We start from the raw sequence: 21,265 nt of genomic DNA on the forward strand, positions 1-21,265 counted from the left end.
TTCGTAGACGATATAATTTAAAGAATCAAATAGGACAATAGTGAATTTAGAAGTTTGTATAAGCGACCTAGTGCTTTATACTGCCTCGTACGTAACGCGGTATAGGGACACACACGCGTTCTACGAGAATACCTTCCCTCGTATTCTTTGATAAAAAATTGAACGCGCGTGCCGCGGTGCTTAGGGTTTTTAAGCACTCGGGTCGTGACTTTTTGGGAGGGAATTGAACTTTGTTATTGGTCTAAAATTGCAAGTTTGACAGAACGTGGGCATGGTGTGCTCAAGGCGTGATCGAGGTGTTGTCCGATTGTCCTTCAAAGTGCAAGCGCTGCACTTTTCGTCGTGAGGCAGAGACCGCGAGTGTTATATGAGGCGACGCCGGATATAACAGCATCCTTCCCCAAAGAAGGGGTGCTTCGGCATCCCTACTTTTGAAAATTCGGGAGTCTCTCTCCCGTCGAAAAGTCATCGCTTGACTTTATTTCTTATTTAATAGTTTTATTTTTAACATTCTAATATTTATCTTTTACTTATTGAGTGAGCTTTTGCCCTTTACATGAATACATATTTATGGTAGTAGATAATTTATTGTATGTAGTTAACAAAACAAAAAAAAAAAAAAAAAAAAATAGTTATTTTATAATAGTATATTGTTTAGCCGTTACATTTAATTTAAATTTGCCCGCGTTGTCTTGTTGGCAGAGTTACTGTTTTATCAGTAGTAGGGGCACTTTTAGTTTTTGTGTGATTATTGCGTACAGATGGGGTTCTTGTCTTGCGCGCGACGATTTAAAGTTAGTCATCTGGTGGCGCATTAAATCTTATTATATTCCCGCTCTTTTATATCTTTGCTGAGCAAGGGTTTTACTGTTTTAACTCGTGGCAAAGTGTTAAGTGTCGGCGTAAGGAGAAATAGCGAAGGTTTAGTATTAATAAAATAGTACTGTAAGGTGTTTGTGTTGCGTAGTGGAAGAAAGAAAAGAAGATTTTGGTGATGTATACCAGTAAGAGGAACTATGAAGGATATGGAACTTGGTTCCAATATGTGACTGCTGTTTTCCAGGAGCGGGTGAGTTTCTAAAATTATTAGTAATAATACAAAGAAAATGAAGAAGTTAAATAATGAATTTTTATAGGATTTGCGGTACGGAGTGGAACTTACGTGCTTTGCAGGGACCAATTACTACGGGAGAGGCTATCGGGGTCGTTAGGCACCTTTGCGATCTTTTCGGGCCTGTGGCTCCAGAAGTAAGAAAGGCCGCCGCCTTCTATTTTTTGTTTGAGTTGGAGGATCCAGGCACTTATGAAGAGGTGGTCGATCCCAATTTAAAAAAAATAGAAAGAAAAAAAATACCACTCCGAAAATTTCAGGAAATTCGCAGAAAATACTGAAGTTTTTTATAAAAAAAATAAATCGAAAATCAAAAATGTCAATCATTCTAAAATTGTCGTTTTTTTCGAAAATTTTCAAAAAAAACGTTGAATATGAATCCAAATTATTATTTTTATTTTTAACTTCTCGCTAAGAAAATTGAAGATTTTCAAAAATCGGGAAGTTATTAGTTTTACCCCGTTTTGCAAAAATTGAGTTTTCATCAGATCTCGACGTTTGAAGGTCACAGGGAGCTTCCCTGACTATCCCCGCGAGAGTGTTACTATGTCTGTATGTATGTATGTATGTATATGTGTGTGTGTGTGTGTGTGTGTGTGTGTGTGTGTGTGTGTGTGTGTGTGTGTGTGTGTGTGTGTGTGTGTGTGTGTGTGTGTGTGTGTGTGTGTGTGTGTGTGTGTGTGTGTGTGTGTGTGTGTGTGTAAGTACATAAACTTCCTATAACTTTTGAACGGTTTAACCGATTTCATCGCGGTTGGTGCCATTCGAAATGGCTTAGCCAAACTTAGATTTTGAATACAATTTGGACCGACTCGGACCAATGGATTTCGAAAAATCTAAAAAAAACTGTAAAAAAAAATTTTTTCAAAAATGGTTTTTTTTAAATAACTTTCAAACAACTTTATCGATCAAGTCTAAAAACTAATCGGCTCTTAACTTTGAAAAACCACGTTGATTGCCGCTAATCCCGTCAGAATCGGTCGATTCGTTCGAGAGATATCGTGCAGGAAAGAAAACCCAAAAAAGTGTTTTTTCGGAATTACTCCAAAATTTCTTGATTGATCAATTCAAACTTAAAGATTCTTTATGAGGCTTGAAAGACTGCGTTGAATGCCGCCTGAAAATCGGTTCATTCATTCAAAAGTTATTGCGGTTTGAAAATTCAAAAAATAGTGTTTTATCAAAATTTCATTAGACTTTTCAGCTCGAAGAGCTCAAAAGCATAGAAAAGTTATCTCTTTGAGCTCGGAGAGCTCAAAATAACTCATAGATTGTATTTTTGAGCTTGAAGAGCTCAAAAACTTTGTAGGTGCAATTTTATGCGTCCAAAAATTTAAAAAAAAAACCGTCCCAATAAGTTAATTTTCAAAAAAGTTATGGTTATTTAACAAATAAAAGCTATCATTTTTGAATAACTCGTAACTTTTTTTTGGTTGGGTAGAAAAATTTGAAAAAATTCTCAAAATTGTTTTCAATAGGGTAGAAAAAGATACTAAAATTTCAGAAATATCGAAAACGGTCGGCGTCAAAAGTGGTCGATTTGGCATGGAATGCCTTAGATACAATCATATATTTTATTTAAACAATTCAACATATCAAAGATACATATTTAAACAGTATTTTGAGAAATTTTTATTCAAAAATTCCGAAAGCTCAGCCGTTGGTACCTCATCTCCCTTGACGTCTCAAAAAAAAAATTATTGCGACGGTTGACCCTAAAGGCCATCCCTGCAACTTCCCGCTCATTTTGTATTTAAGCGCCCAAAATTACATATTACGCTTTGAGCTCTTCGAGCTCAAAATCATGGTTTCTGTGAGATTTTGAGCTCTCCGAGCTCAAAACTCTAATAGCAGTTTAATAAAACACAATTTTTTGAATTTTCAAACCGCAATAACTTTTGAATGAATAAACCGATTTTTACGCGGTTGGCAGCATTCGACGCAGTTTTTGCAGCCTCATAAAGAATCTCTGAACATGAATTGATCGAACTAGGAATTTTGGAGTGATTCCGAAAAAACGCTTTTTTCGGTTTTCTTTCGACAACGATAACTCACGAACGAATCAACCGATTTTGACCGGACTGACGGCAATCGACTTGGTCTTTTGATGTCAAGAGCTGATTATTTTTTGGAATTGATCGATGAAGCCGTTTAAAAGTTATTTCAAGTAAACCACATTTGAAAAAATTTTTTTTTGTAGTTTTTTCGAGATTTCTCAAAATCTACCGATCCGAATCGGTCCAAAGTGTATTTAAAATCTAAGTTTGGTCAAGCCCTTTCGAATGGTGCTAACCGCGATGACATCGGTCGAGCCGTTCAAAAGTTATAAAAGGGTTACATACATACATACACACACACACACACACACACACACACACACACACACACACACACACACACAGACACACACACACATACACGCACGCACACACACACATACGAACATCGTCGCGAAAACATTCAGGAAAGCTTCCTAGGACATCAAAACGTCGAGATCTGATGAAAACTCGATTTTTGAAAAACGGGGTAAAACCAGTAACTTCCCAATTTTTGAAAATCTTTAATTTTCTTAGCGGGAAGATAAAAATTGTTTTGCCGTGGACAGCATAACTCATTATTGGTTTATCTAAAATCAACGAACCAAACATATTTCGTTAGTACATAGATAAATTTCGTTATTGGACGAAGGTTTTTTTTTTTTTATTACAACTAATTTTTTCGAGCAAATACATGGTGAAAATTTGACCAAAAAATGTGTTTTTTTTTCAAAGTCTGTCAAAAAGTCAAATTTCAATTTTTTTTCTTTCTCCTTCGTCCAATAACGAGATTTATCCATGTACTCACGAAATATGTTTGGTTCTTTGATTTTAGATGAACCAATCTAATGAGTTATGCTGTCCACGGCAAAAGCATTTTTTTTTACTCGTCAAGGAAGATGAGGTACCAACGGCGAAGTTTTCGGAATTTAAAAAAAAAATTTCACAAAAACTGTTCAAATATGTATCTTTGATATGCTGAATTGTTTAAATAAAGTATATGATTGTATATACTAAAAAAAAAAAAGTGTGTGTGTACTTATGTACGCACGTTAGAAGTTATATTTCTTTGGCGTAACAAGATGAAAATCTTTCTAAATATTTTATCTATCGCGTTATCCTACGTTTGTAGAAAAAACGACACTTATAATAGAAAAAAAGGTATTTAATACAATGAAAGTTTTATTATAACGCATTATCTAGTTAAATAAAGTTTATTTAAATATCATAAAAAAATTATTTCTACATAATTAAAGAAATCTGGAAATCGGTTGACCGTGCAGGCCAACCCTAGAACTTCCTGCTAAGTTTGCATTTCAAGCACGTTAAAATGTGTTTTTTGATTAATATTTGAGCTTTTCAAGCTCAATGCACAGTTTTTCACATTTTGAGCTCTTTGAGCTCAAAATGTATTTATTAACCAACGATAACTTTTGAATGTGTTGTTCGATTTTCTTTTTTAAAAAAGTATTCGACGCAGTTTTTAAAGCACAATAAAAAATGTACAGGTTTATATTGATTGGTTGAGAGATCTCGAAGATATCATAAAAAAATACCGAAAAACAGAATTTTGCAAATTTTTAAAGAACTATAACTTTTGAATGCGTCGTTTGATTTTTATTTTCAAAAAAGCTTTCGACGCAGTTTTTTAAGAACAAAAGATGTATACATAGTTTTGTCATGATTTTTTCGCACGCTTTGGAGTTATTTGTAAAAAACATAAAAATTCAAATTTTTTTTTTAATTTCTTCGGAATGGCTTGATGAATTATTTTTTAATTCTAATCAGATCTACGTTTTGATAGACCCTTTTGAATGACGTATCATAGAACTCAATCGGTTGATTCGTTTTTGAGAAACCGTACGAGAAAAATTTATTGACACTCACACACGGTCGGACACATCGGCAGGAATAATCAGAATGGCTTCCTGGGACCTTAAAACGTGGACGGGAGGTTAAAAGCGGGAAGTTAAAAATATATATTTGTATGAAATATCGTGAATACATAGTTGCCAATTCTCATGCAAACATACGTAGATGTACTTATTTTTATTTTGTTGGTAACTTTTTTTAAAAAACTAAAATATTAAGTAGCCAACTTCAGGGTGTCAGTTTTTCGTGACGGTGTGCGCGCGCATCGTAAAAATTTACCCTCATCATTTTTGCCTAACGCGCCAAAAGAAGTATAACTTAAAAAAAAAAAGTACAAATACCCTTTTTTTGAACCTCTGAAACCCACCTAACCCCTTTCATAATTACTGAAATTATTTTTACTCTCCAATTGATTAGAGTTTTGACCAATTATGTAAATAATTAAATTTAAAAACATGGATTTACAAATAAATATACATACCTATTTTAGAATGTGTTAAACTATAAGCTCGCAGAGATTTTGCCAGAAGAAAAGCAGGAACACCCGCTCTCACTAGAGCTCCGATTTTTCTATAAATTCTTGCACTACCAGTATGGTTGTTATTTGTTACTACAGAAAACCAACCTGTAAGAATAATACGAAAAATTGTAATAAACAAATTTTTTAAAAGGTTGATTGTAGGTGTCATACCAAGATATAATTTTTTTACTTCTCGCTAAAAAAAATTGAAAATTTTCAAAAATCGGGAAGTTATTGGTTCCACCCCGTTTTTCGAAAATCGAGATCTCATTAGATCTCGACGTTATGAAGTCCTAGGCAGCTTCCCTGAATGTTTTCGCGATGATGTCCGTATGTGTGTGTGTGTGTGTGTGTGTGTAAACCTAAGTTTTATTAGCTGCTGTTAGGACATGCTAAAATTAAACAACGCTTTTCGAAAATTCACGAGTTATACATTTTTGCAATTAAACGATGATATGAGAGTATTAAAATAACAGACATTTATTTCGAAAGTCTACTCAAACGAATCCAGAGTAGGAGCAAAAGCAAGAAATATGTTTAATACTTTCTCCTCGCCAGCATCCAACCTTGTATGGTGTAGTCGACTCACTCAACGTTCTAGATTTACTCTCAATTTCAGATAATTTAACGCTGTAGCAAACAAAATTCATTTGGCAAAAATTTTATTAATATTCAAACTCAGTAATATTTGAATAGATCATATAAATTTTTTAATGCAAGAAATCGTTTAATATAGTCATATAAAATAGTATCAAGTCATAGAATATAAAAATATTATTTTAGGTTCACTTGATAGGTAAATCAAATAAATTTTTCAGGGGCTAAAAAATTATGCTAGACAATGGCAAAATCTGAAAAACTTATGACTGGTTGACTTTGAAAGACTACAAGTTTCTCTCTATGTTATAGCAAGGTAAGATCTCTTCATGACCCTGCAATATTACTGCCGCCCGGTTAGGTGTTACGAATAAGATCCTAGAATGTTTCTTTATGCTTCTTAAAATACCCGAATGAAACAGTCGTCAAGTTACATCAACTGTATGTAGTATTTGCTTATTGTTCAACTACTCAAACCTTTTTTCCATAGATTTTGACAGGATAGATGTTATTATTCAAGTCAAAAATTAAACAATGCAAATGTAATCAACTAATCATATAATTTACTGGTTATGAGAACTATAAGTCTTACGATCTCTAATTAAAAAGAGCTATTTAAAATTATTGAAAATAATTTGAAAAGATTAAAAAAAATTGATTTGAATACTGTATAATGTTTAGATATATATTTTGTATTGAGGCAATCTTTTTAAATCTCTTTGTTTAATATTAAGGTTTTCTGTATTATACTCTTGTTTAAGAAAATTAAAATAATTGAGAAGAATCGGATTAATGCAAACTGTATATAGGTTATTTTAGATAAAGTGATTGTTGTAAGACAAATTTAAAGTATTGTTTTTATCATCGATTATATATTTATTGTTATATAAATTAGATCCGTCTAAATATCGCTGATCATTATTTAATTAATTTTTGCCTTAAGTTTTGTGATGAATGAGTATTCATTTGATCTGGTACTGGCATTCGAATGATTACTTGCAACCATAACGAATTAAGCTCAAATATTGCAATACATTTGTAACATCGACGTAATCGATCATTCAGATCGATTGAATGATCATTCAGGTTTCAGATATCGTAGCAACATCATGATTTATTTACATTAGACAAAACATTGAGCATTAATTAATAAAACTTATAAGTTTTTAGAAAATTTGTAACCAATTAGTCCGAAAATACTTTTCACTTTTAGATTGCTTAAATTTATAGAATTGGAATGAGTAATTTTTATCAATATTTAAATGGATAGACATTTCTAATGTATTGTGTTTTGAAAATTCGTTAGAAATATCAAGGCAATGGAAAATCTTTTATCCTCCAGATGAATATCTGGTAATTATAATTTGATCATCGAATAATTTAATTCGAAATAAGTTGGAAAACTTGTTAAGCTTTTCAATAAGTCTTTTATTCGTAAATAAAGTTATGTGATTTTTCAATTCATTAATAGCACTGTCTGCCACCGAATCCAAGTTTTATATTGGACACCCACTTGTAGTTAACTGGTTTTATTGTTGAAGTTCAATAAAACTATTTCAAGTTCTGATGATTTGAAAAGATTATTTTTGCATATTTCTGAAATTATATCGCTGTATTCATTAAATTATGAGCAAAAAACTGCCAAATGTTGCAAATTTTGATAAAATTGGTAGATTCGTTTGAAGAGATATTATTCAAATAGCTTCAACATTCCTAATTTATTTAACTACAATCCGATAGAATTTAACACTATAGAAATCGCAACAATTGCCGAAAGAACAGTTCAAATTGATTGACTCGTTAAACCTATATCATATTCACGTAAGTACTGAACTCACGTCTATTTTTTCGCTCGTCGTTTAGAACACTTTTTCTGCTTTTTTGCCTTCGGGCTTTTTGTTACAGACATCAGTTGCAAGCGCCTTTTTGCAATCTTCTGAGATTGCTAAAAATTATCAAAATATTTTCAATTTGGAGCTGGAGATCAATTTTTATTTTCCCAAGATATTGTGTTGAGGTTATATTCTATCTGGACGTGATTTTAGTTGATTTTAGTTGATCATTATTCTGTTTAAGTGACTTCAGCCTACAGTGTTACGAAAATCTACTGTCATCGCCACTTGCCAACGTACCGCTAATACCTCATAGGTGTCACTACACATCATAAACTGTTATCTACAAAATTTGACAGCTCGTTGTTTACATTTTCATTCTTATGGCCCTGTTATGATTTGTGTTAGGTGTAAGAGAGCTGTAACTAAATCTGTTTTCTGCAAAATCTGCAAGTCCACATATCATCCCAGTTGTCACAAAGAAGCACTAAAAACCAAATTACCAAATAGTTGCTGCATTACAGCGTGTATTACGCCTTCATCACCGATTGAATCAACTTCTACTGCTCATATACAGCCCTCACGTTTCAACTTTCAAAGACCGCCCAGTGTTTCTAGTGTTAGTCTGCGAAAATCGACTTTGTCTAGCACATCGACTCAGTCTAGCTTCAAATCGTTAACTTCCTCACCAGGAACACCGCCTATAGTATCTGTAGGAGAGGATTCTGTTTTTTCTCCAACAATCATCTCAAATTCACCAAAAATGACTGAATCCTCACAGAATAAACCAGATTGGTCTAATTTAAATATGGACGAAAAAATGAATTTGTTGCTTGACATTTCGTTTAAAAACAGTCAACAAATACAAAATTTCTCAGATAGCTTAAGTAAACATAGTGAAGATATAAAGAAGTTGTCTGAGAAATTTGAAATGAGCAACGATAAAATTACCAAGCTATCAGAAGATTTAACTACTGTAAATGGAATATTAGCTGAGGTCTCGGAACAACATGCTTCTTCCGTAAGACAAATCAAGAAACTGACAGATAATGTGTCTTCAAATACCAAGAAATGCGAAGAAAATTTCAATTCTATTGTGTCTCTAAATTCTAAAATGGATTCGCTTATAATTGTACCTAATTCTCATCAACAACTTGATTCTTCTTCTTCGTCTCAATTATTGGTTTCTGGTGTTCCTGAGACAGTGGTGTCTGAATTATCATCTTCGATAATTATAAAACAAATTCTGGATAAACTTGAGCTTTCTAACCTTGAAAACGACATCCTGAACATTCGGATATTAAAAGGAAAGAATGATCATTCAAGAAAATCATCATTCACTTCATTTATTGTCAATCTTAAATCACCGCAAATCCGTGATCATATTATTGATACCAAACGTCGCTCACAGAAGCTGTTAGTTAAAGATACTTTCAAGATTAATGGTATTTCTGCATTTGGAGGACAAGTCTTCATAAATGAATTCTTGCAAACGGAAACCTATAAACTTTTAAAGCTTACCAAAGCAAGAGCCAGAGAAATAAGCTACAAATATGCATGGGTATATAAAAGCATTGTTTATATAAAGAAGAACGATGATTCAGGAAAAATTGCCATTCATACTGTCGATGATTTAAATAAATTAGAATAGCCATCATTAAACCAGCCTACTATTTCTCCTACTACTCTCAAATTACTAAGTCTTAATATTATTGCAGCGACTTGTTAATAATGCTATTCGATTCATTTTTAATCTGAGGCGAGATGAGTACATCACACCATATCGACGGTCATTAAATTGGTTAAATGTAAAGTCACGGAGGTTATACTTTCTAGCCTGCGTGTTCTTCAAATTGTTATCAACAGGCGAACCAAAATTTCTACGTGATTTATTTATTGAAGAAGACCCTGTTATCAGACGATCACAAAGAATAGCCAGCAGAAATAATAATGTCACTTTTAAAATACCCAACTTTGTTACCACAATCTACGAGCATTCGTTTGTTATATCAGCTATACGGTTCTGGCAAGATCTACCTCCTGAAATTACAAATTCTCTTGGTCTAGAATCCTTCAAAACAAAAGTATTTGATTTTCTTATAAATCTCGAAAAATGACAAAATAGTGAGCTGGTTAATAACTTTAATATGTTTAAAAACATTATGTCCATTTGAACATTATATAAATTCTATATTTTATACTATCATGCAAATTTCATATTTCCATTATGTATATATTAGCTGTACTTATGTGAATTATAATTTTATGTATATCATTTTTGCCATTCGGCTTTGTGCCTTGGCATTTACACCAAATAAATAAATAAATAAAATAAATATATCGCTGGTTAATAAACTTGAAAATTATTGCCTCTGCAGCAAACTTTATAAATAAAAAAACTTAAATTTTCAATTTTAGAACTCGTAGATCTCATAAACGTCTCTTTTATTTTCATTTATGTCTGAAAAATGATCGATACATTTTTTTTTTAATTTTAAGTATGACACGCTTTCTAAATATTATGTTGCAGCATAATTGATTTATTATTTGCAATACGAAATCAACATGAAATGATCGAGTAATATGTATACCGTAAAGTGTAATATATTAAATTATACGATTATGGATTCGCGAATAACAATTATCATATGAGCCACTCCTTTTTTCCTGGGATCCTTCAAGGCGTGTCTGGCATTGCCTAAGCGAGTTTGTGTTTACTCTCAAAGCGATTGATCGATTTCCGGCTGTAGGCGTATGGTACGCACACGTGTGGCACGTGCCAAGTGCAAATGCATATACTCTTGTTTTCTATACATAAAATGAACTAACGCTAATGCGTTAGATGAAAATTTTTTATGTATAGGTAGGAAAAAGCAGAATTGATCAGCCTAAAAAATTGGTGAAAAAAAATTATTTTCCTGCGATCCTTTGATTGAAAGGCATCAACTTAAAAAGGAAAGTCACTTTTTATTCAAACTCCAACAGCAAAAATTTATATTTTTTTTTATTTGTAATTTTTCACGCCTTTGATTGAAGATTAGTTAACCCAGCTTTTCGATGGTTATCCATACCCGCGAAACTTCAAAAATTGTGCATGTGGCAGTAAAAATGAAGAAAAAATGTTAGTCCAGTTTTTCTGGGATAAAATAGGTAACCTCTCATACGAATCTCAGTAAAATTATTACTCGCCTGGATATCCTTCAGGGATAACAATTTCTGGACCAACTTTAATATCATGTCGATAACGATTCATCAGTAAAGTTGCAGTGACTCTTAATGATCGTGGTTGTTGCTTGTACAACAGTATTGGTCGACTTCCGCCATCTTCAATTCGTACGACTCTTGGTAAAGGAAATTTATCCAAAAATTCTCTCAGAGGCACAAAGCCACCATTTGATCCAAGAGTTTCTGTTGTCACTTTTTGAGAACTTAGCAAAGAATACTCATCAGTACCAGTTGTTTCACAACTGGAAAGAGCAGAACATTCGACACTCGATGACATGTTTGATATTCTATCCTATTATAATTTTACAATTCTACTTTCATATGAATTTTTACTTTTTAGCTACAGTCTGAGCATAAATTTTACGACACTTATTTTCACCATTAGAACTTTTGATATACTTTTCAAGCCCATCGACAAGGTATAACTTAATACAATCTAAAATAAAAGAATAAAATACATTCGTAAAATTGATAAATATTTCAAATTTATCCCAAATTATTTAATTAAAATCTAATTATGCTTCAATGACATTAGTTATTACTTGCGTAACATTGCGTATCATTATAATCAAATATTGGTTTTTTTTTCTTTAAAAAGAGTTAGATAGCACCAAGAATAAAAAAAAATATCCTTCTTGACAAATAATTACATCTAAAATTTTGAATGCAATTTATGATAACAATAATTCTGATCATGATTGTTATGGACTTATGAAGGTGATTAGCTCGTGATATTTAATTAACTGGTTAATTTTTTTACTTTTACTCTATTAATTATAACCAATTAAATACTTTCAATTGCATTATTTTTTCTATAAAATTTTTAACAAATACTAAGAAGAACAAAAGCACAAAAAATTAAAAACCTTAGCTATTTAGTACAAATTAAAATTTACAGAAAATTAATAGTAGTATGTCGTTATTATTATTTAGGTATTTTAAATATCAATAATATTATATATAAACATGTTGAAATTTTAGATAAAACTTAAGTATTTTAACGTTCACAATATTTTTAATGAAAAACCCAATATTAGTATACTTTCGGCATTAATCAGTATACCAAAAAGTAAATATTAATAGACTTTCATAATTGATTAAAAAATTACAGAAATTTAACACTAGCTAACTTAGCGAATGTATGAAAATAGTACGTTTTAAAAAATAATTGTAATAAAAATACGTTTATAGAACTTCATTTTATCGATATCGAAAGTATCATTCGTACTGACACAGTGAACAAGAGCGTAAGACTAAAGCACATTACATGCGTGTAGTGGCGAAAAGTCTGCCGTTATACTTTCAAAACTCCCTCCTGTATAATTGAATAAATGTCATTTTGTATTTTCCTATACGCCATAATAAACAAATAGAAATTTTGTTTCCTAAATTATTATTATTATTATTGAAAAAAAATTTTTTTAATTTCGTCAGTATATTAAAATATTTCTTTTGTATATGAGTATATCATGGATTAATGGATTTTGAATAAATCGCTTTATTCGCTGCGTTACTAGCATTACTGTACAAAAAACGTTCATTCTGTTGTCTATAACTTAATTTTTTTTACAGTTGTGAGTTTGAAAATTTGCAGAAAATTTTTTCCAAAACTATTTTCAGTTTAAAAATAAAAATAACTTAGTAATTAGTAGACTTTTTTAAGTAGTTTTCCATACTTTCCTTTTTTTTTTTGTCAAATAAATTATTTCTGTCATACATATTATTGGCAAACTTCAATGTAAATCAGTAATAACTTTAATTTACAAATCATTAAAAGTTTAGAATTTTTTGGCAGGAAGTAAAAAAAATGTGAGCCGTCACGGGATGCCTGGCAGATGTGAAACATCGACATTATTTTGTAAAAGTAATATGCAGAAAAGAACAGATTGTAATAGGAACTAAATATGTCATAATGATAAAATAAAATATTACGATTTTTTTTCCAGATAACGATGACTATTTATTGAATAAACATTTATTTTCATTAAATATAAAAATTTACGAATTTATTTCAAATCGTGACTACTTAATTCGTTTAATCAGTGACTTCGGTAATAGTTATATTCGATGTTGCCTCTGAGGACGGTATTACTGTGACAATTGGTCGATGGTAACTGAAGTATGTTACAAAAGTATTGGACATAACATTATCAAGATATCTAATAAATACAGCATCTATTGTTGTTCCGTATCTGGTGGTAGGTTCTCTTGGATTGTTATTAATTTGCAATTGAAATTCTTCTTGGAGAAACGTAATTAATGGCGTTGATTCATCTTATGCAAAATTTACATTGAAATCCCCAGCTAAAATCAATGGTAGTTTGTCTTTATTGGTTTTGAAAGTTATTGAACCTCTGTGACTGTACGGAAATAATCTCTCGTGTAAAAATGAAATGATGTCATTTATTTTTTTATTAGGAGAAATGTACACAACAACAATCATCATCAATTCACTTCCATCTTCTAGTTTAACGTGTGAAGCACATATATCGCCAATAGCCCAGTGAACACATGACTTCAATATGACATCATTTATAAGTCATAGGAATGTCACAATATTTTACGTAAATATGACGTAAAATTGACCTGTCGTAATCCAATTATGATGTAAAAATATATGATATATTTTTGACATCATACTGATGTAAGTTTATTACTTCTCTATGATGTAACGGAAATGACTTAGATATTACGTACCACTGACATAATATATAAACTACAATATTACGTAACATTAATGCCATCATTGTATGTCATAACGACGTAAGTTTAACATCATGCGTTTACATCAGTGACAAGTCACGGCTGTACGTAATCTTGACGTAAGTTTAACATCATGCGTTTACATCAGTGACAAGTCACGGTTGTACGTAATCTTGACGTAAGAATAATATCATGTGTTTACATCAGTGACAAGTCATGGTCTTACGTAATACCGATACCATCTGTGAGTCATTATTTAACATCAATAATTTGTCACAATTGTACATAATACTGACGTAATTTAAAAGTCATTTTCTAAATCAGTGACAAACGATTATTTTCCATAATATTGATAAAATTTGGGGGATGTATTTTTTTAATATTATCGATTGATCAAAATTTATCAAATATAAAACTTCTTCAACAAGATGTCTAATTTACAATTAATCGCTAAATATTAGTGAAAATTGGTTTAAAATTTAGTAAGAATCAGGAAGAGGTAAACAGCTGATTTAAGCTGGTACCTTGCAAATTTAAGTCTGCTCTTAATAACAAAAATTTATAATTTATAATATTAATGAATATATTTAACATATTAGCAAATAACATACAAAATATTTTTCATTTAAATTTCGTGAATGAAGTCAAAATTTCTTGACACTAAAACACTTCTTGCTCCAATATAACTTCGGCCTCCGTCAAAATTTTCTTGGTGCAAGAAATACTTTTTTTTCGTTGCATATGTTTCTCACTTATATTTTTTCCATGAATTTAGGTACTTTTATCCCTTGTAAAAATATTTTCGACTTCATTCAGTATAAATGATTTGGTGTGAAACTGATAACAAAATACTGAGTTCAATTTATGTGGCATGAACTCTAAATTTTTAAACCGTCAAGCGAGTAAACATATAATTTCTTATGATTTCGCGTCAAGAAATTAAATGTCAGTCATTTAAATATTGCACTATTACTTGAAAAATAATTTTCTGACATTAGTGCTGCTACTTATGAAACATTGTATTTGAAATAATTCAAACAGTTCCATGATTGTTATTGACGAGACTAATAGTATTTTACACAGTAAAAAATTTTGCGTCATTGCGTCAAAAACTTTAGTGTTAAAAATTTTTGTGTTAAATATTTAACTTTTTTAAGTGTAAATTTAACATTTATTGTGTTAAATCAACATAAAAAAATGTTAAATATTTAACATAAAAATTTTTAACACAAAAATTTTTGACACAATGACGCAAAATTACTGTGTACATCAAGACTTCATAATGTTGTTAGTATGTTAAATTAAAGAAATTCAAATTTCGAAAAAAATTGAAATTAAAAAGAAATATAGATAAAAAAAATGGTATACTTAAAAGAGTTGAAATTAAAAAAAAAAATCTAAATTTTGTAAATTGAAATTTTGAAGAAGAAAAATCCAAATGAAAAATACTAAATTTTCGGAAAAAATTAAATAAAAAAAAAATTCGAGTCTTGAGAAATCAATAAGTATTAAAAAATATTCAAATGACACGGATACATCGTTTACTCTGAAAAAATTTCACTCTGTGAAAGTTCTCTGTGTCCGCAGAGAGTCTAAAGTTCTCTGTGTCCGCTTTTAGACGAAAATTTTTGAAAGTGTAAGATTCAATCAATTCTTATGAAAATTTATAAATTGCCTATTCATTATCACAAGTTTCACTAGAGAGCCTTTTATAAAAGTTTTTACAAATTTTTATAGAACTTTATAAAATTTCATGAGTTTAATGAAATTTTATAAAATTGTATAAATTATTAGACTTGAATTTTATACAATTCCAGCTCTTAAAATCCATTTAATCTCAGAAAAAATTATGAAATAAGCATTTTTCGTCATGTAAGGCTTATCACATAAGTTATTTACTTCGTAACATGAACCGGTACTTGGACAAGTGAGCAGCGTTCCAGACTTCGATACGTGAGGACCCAAGTTCGAGCCCAGTATATTTCAGGATTTTTTCATCAAGTATCAACATATAACTAGTGTTTCAAACTTTGTAATAAGTCCACAACACTATAATTAATTTCAAAATTGCCATCTTTTTATTTTTGAGAAATTTTTTTTTTAATATTTTTTCTGAGGTACAATTCTTACATCACTTACATCACTTTTACGTCATAATGACATCATTATCATGATATAGACATCACAGGTATGTCATATTGACGTCATAAATGTCATTGAGACATAATACTGACGTCATGACTACGTCATATTTTTACGTCAGAATCTTACGTCAAGAAGTGTGAAATAATGAGTCATATATGACTCATTCGTGACTTGTATCTTACGTAAATCCTGATATAGCCCAATGTCATTTTGACGTCACATTGACGTAAACGTGTTTACTGGGAGATGTTTGGGATACATGAACTTCTGTAGCATTTAGAATTACTAAATCCATGTTGAATGTAGTAATATGTGAAGTATTGTTGTTTTTATAAATGGCAACTCCAGCGGCTCTAACATTTTGTCTCTTAAATTTAGCTATACAATGAAAATTAGGTAAGTCAACTGATTCATCTGCAGGAAGCCATGTTTCAGTTAGTAATAAAAAGTTACTCCTTTGACAAATAGAATCTTGTAAATCAGTAGTATGTTTTCTGAGACTTTGGCAGTTTAAAGTATAAATGGTGAATTTATTTCTGGAGTTTATAAATTAAGTGATTAGTCCTTGCAATGTAGTAAGTTTGCTTAGAGATAATCTTTTAAATTCTTGCTGTAAACTTGAAACTGATGGATCTCCCGAGTCAAAATTCGAGTCCCGTTTTGACCGTAAAAATGTCCCAACTCTTTGAAGTCTAATATGCCGCTAAAAATCGAGTCTGTTTTGACCGTACAAGACGGTATCGGAGAATAAGTACGGTTAAAACAGGCGTACGCAGGTCTGTTTCGACCGTAAAAATTTCCAGGAGTATAATATTATCATTATAAATATTATTACTATATTTGTCATCTTGTTGATTATTATTATTTCTCTTGCCATCTTGTAATTCTTAGGCGCGAAAATTTAAATTAATAAAAAACATGAAAAGTTGACATTTAAAAATTAAAAATTTAATAATAATAATAATAATAATAATAATAACAATAATAATCTCAGAGAAGGGTTTTTCTTTCAAAAATTTGAATTTTGGAAAAAAAATATTATTCTTTTCTAAATTCAGCTTAGTTCACATATTTTCACTGAAACAAGTTTTAAAATATATAAGAATCGCAGGTAATTGTTTAATTTCACATTTTTAAAAAGTAATTAATTTTTGATATTTTTTCATAGTTTTTTTTAATCCAACAACTGACGTTTTTCATATTTTTTACTCTAAAATTGAAATTTTTCAAAAAATTAAAAAAAATTTTTCTATTTTAGATTTACTCTGATAAAAAAAATATTTTACAAGTAGAAAAAAAAAATTTTTTTAATTATCGATTTTTCGATATTTTGCTAAAACTTTTTTTTAACCCAAAATTTGAAATTTTTCATAATTTATTTTTAGTTAAAAAATTGAAATGTTTCATAATTTTTCTTATCCCAAAATTAACATTTTGAAAAAATTTGAAAAATTTTTCTATTTTAGATTTATTCTAAAAAAAAAAATATCTATTAAGTAGAAAATAATCTAATCATGTTGATTTCACACCCTCGTGAAAATAAGCAGTTACCGAATCTTACAATTGAAAATAGAAGTATAAGATTAATAATTGAGAATGGATAGCTAAATTTCAATTTTGAATGTCTATAAATATAATTATTACTATTCATTTAATTTCTCCGTAAAGTTCTTTTTTCAGATTCCACTCAGAACTTAGTTATTTCAAGACGCGTCTTTTAAAAGTTTATGAGACTACTGAGATTCGCCTTTTACCAATCGGCAGTGTAGCGATGCGGGTAGCGCGTAAGTCTTGACGAGCGATAGGTTCCAAGTTCGGTTCTCGGTTAGGGCAAAGCGATTTTTATTTATTTCTTTATTTACGAAGCGTATTAGGTTAAGTTACCATAAGTAATCCTTTCCTCCCATCTCCTTACTCCTTAATATGTATAAACTGGACAATAAATAACCCCTGTTCGTAAAAAAATCAAATTTGGGAAATCATCCATTTTGTTTTTTATTACAAAATTAATTTATACATTTTTGTGTGCTCATAAACGATCTTGATAGTTGTAATTGTAATAATTGTTAATTACACATTTTTATGTTAATGACAATTATTATTAATTACTATTACTTATTTCTTATAACAATAATAATTATTATTCATAATAATAATTATTATTGCAGTGATTAAAGCAAAAAAAAAATAAATAAATGGGATTTCAATTGGATTTGAACCCGGATCCCTAAGAATTTTAAAATTTAATTTATTATTATTATTATTATTATCATTATTTCAAGCCTGGTTTGACCGTAATCGTGGTAGAATGGGACAAAACTCCACTAGTTACGGTGAAACCAGGCTCAGTTTAAATGAGCTATCAATACAGCGCCAAGTCTGTTTTGACCGTAAAATTGAGATGGGAAAAAATTACGGTTAAAACGGAACTCGAATTTCGACTCGGGCTACTCTTCTTCCATGATAAAATCTTAAATTATCGGGTGAGGCCTATTTCCCCGAAGCCCAAAATCCCGAAAATCTGTTTACCTTTAAATCAGATGACGACAAAGTTGCGCAAAGAGACAAGAGATGGTGCTAAGAGTACGATTAAGAGAAAATAGAGCATTTAAATGATGAAACGTGAAATATAGATGGGGATTGAAATACAAATGGGATACTTCGAATAAATACAAATAATTCGTGACTTGCACGTTTAGAAACTGCACGGGTGTACTTAATGCTCGTAAAATAAAGAAGGAACACAATTAGCTGACGACAGAGACAAAATTGATGTAAATAAAGATGACACTCGGTAACCTTTGACAATAATAAAGTGAAAATTAGTATCGAATTTTGAAAGATCCTCAAATGCAAGACACCCGTGTCGTTGTAAACGAGTGAATGAGATATTGACAATGAGAAATAATGAATAATATGACCTCACAAATAAAACCGATGTTAATTATTATTACAGGGTTGCTTTGATGAATAATGTAAGTGCCAATATTAAGTTAAATTTTAGAAATTGGAGGCATAAAAAACGCCCGTATGAATTTACGGGAGTAAACTTCGGATTTTTAGCTGCAATTATTGATAAAATTACTTGGCTATGCTAATTAATATTAATTAGGATAAGCAGGCAATTTTGAGTAACATAAATCCATAATTAAAGTCCAATTTTGAAAAATCTTCGACTGACATACACCCGTGTCAATTTGCACGGAAGAACTTGACAATTTGTACTTAAAGTTAAGAATAAAATCTGCTCTGTGTGTAAATCACTGGTAGTTTTTAAGATCAGGTAATTTTCAGTATAAAAAATTCAAAATTCAGTTCGAAATTTGAAAAATTGTCAAATTACACACGCCCGTGTGAATTTTCACGGGAGAACTTGACAATTTGTACTTCAAGTTATTAAAAAAATGTGTTCTCCGGATAAATCACTGGTACTTTTTGAAATTAGATAATTTTCTGTATAAAAAATTTAAAATTCAGGTCGAAATTTGAAAAATCGTCAAATTACACACGCCCGTGTAAATTCCCACGGGAGAACTTGACAATTTGTACTTAAAGTTAATAATAAAATCTGCTCTGTGTGTAAATCACTGGTAGTTTTTAAGATCGGGTAATTTTCAGTATAAAAATTTCAAAATTCAGTTCGAAATTGGAAAAATCGTCAAATTACACACGCCCGTGTGAATTTTCACGGCAAAACTTGACAATTTGTACTTAAATTTAATAATAAAATCTGCTCTCAGTGTTAATCACTGGTAGTTTTTAAGATTGGGTTTTTTATTAGTAGAAAAATTTCAAATTTCAGATCAAATTTTGAAAAATCGTCAAATTTAACACGCCCGTGTAAATTTGCACGGGAGAACTTGACATTTTTCACTTAAAATTGATAATAAAATCTGCTCTCAGTGTGAATCACTGGTAGTTTTTTAGATCGGGTGATTTTCAGGATAAAAATTTCAAAATTCAGTTCGAAATTGGAAAAATCGTCAAATTACACACGCCCGTGTGAATTTTCACGGGAGAACTTGACAATTTGTACTTCAAGTTATTAAAAAAATGTGTTCTCTGGATAAATCACTGGTATTTTTTGAAATTAGATAATTTTCTGTATAAAAAATTTAAAATTCAGGTCGAAATTTGAAAAATCGTCAAATTACACACGCCCGTGTAAATTTGCACGGGAGAACTTGACATTTTTCACTTAAAATTGATAATAAAATCTGCTCTCAGTGTGAATCACTGGTAGTTTTTAAGATCGGGTGATTTTCAGGATAAAAATTTCAAAATTCAGTTCGAAATTGGAAAAATCGTCAAATTACACACGCCCGTGTGAATTTTCACGGGAGAACTTGACAATTTGTACTTAAAATTGATAATAAAATCTGCTCTCAGTGTTAATCACTGGTAGTTTTTAAGATCAGGTAATTTCCAGTATAAAAAATTCAAAATTCAGTTCGAAATTTGAAAAATCGTCAAATTACACACGCCCCCTTGTGGAAAAATTTCTCTGAAAAAACAGTGAAAAAATTTTTAAAAGTACGAATAATAGTTCAAAAAGTTTTTTATTTTCTTAAAAAGTCCGAAAAAGTCTTATTAAGTCGGAAAAACTCTTCACCCGACTTAGGAAGTTTGATTTTTTGCAAGATTTTAGACTCTGCCAGAAGAGTTATCCAGAGTTATTAAAACTTCTTGTAGGAAATTTGTGCGGCTACGTAAAGAGTTATTCTGAGTTTTTTATACCTCATAAAAGTTTGTGTAAAAAAAATCGTGCGGCTGTCAAATGAATTATTCAGAGTTTTTCTGACTTATTAAAACTTTTTGTCGAAAATTTGTGCGGCTGCGTAAAGAGTTTTTCAGAGTTTTTTATACTTTTTCAAAATTTCTGTATAAATTTTGAGCGGCTGCGTAAAGAGTTATTCCGAGTTTTTTGTACTTTTTAAAATACCGCAGATAATTACTATTGCTATTAAAAGAATTCTTGGCAATTTTCCTTATAGATTATTAGATGAAAACTTACGTGCTTGTGAAATAATTAAATTAAAGAAGATAAATAGTACAACTATTTTAAAGGGTAAGTACTGTTAAGGTATATGCTATAAAAAGAAATGATTGAAAACACATTTTTATTATTTTTTATAACATATTTTTTAAAATATATTAAAATATAAATTATTTAATTAAAATATAAAAAAAAAAAAAAATAATTCATATCTTTAATAAAATTAAG

General features: G+C 30.3%; 1 protein-coding gene across 1 annotated transcript in view; it reads right to left on the reverse strand.

The window, feature by feature from the left end:
- Positions 1 to 21,265, reverse strand: part of LOC123258445 — an 81,942-nt gene that overhangs the window by 48,242 nt on the left and 12,435 nt on the right. Inside the window, exon 2 of the mRNA XM_044718446.1 lies at positions 5,501 to 5,644. The gene's annotated coding sequence lies outside the window, so the exon portion shown is untranslated. The remainder of the gene's footprint in view (positions 1 to 5,500; positions 5,645 to 21,265) is intronic.

This window comes from Cotesia glomerata, linkage group LG2 (genome assembly GCF_020080835.1).
Source record: "Cotesia glomerata isolate CgM1 linkage group LG2, MPM_Cglom_v2.3, whole genome shotgun sequence".
Lineage (NCBI taxonomy): Eukaryota > Metazoa > Arthropoda > Insecta > Hymenoptera > Braconidae > Cotesia > Cotesia glomerata.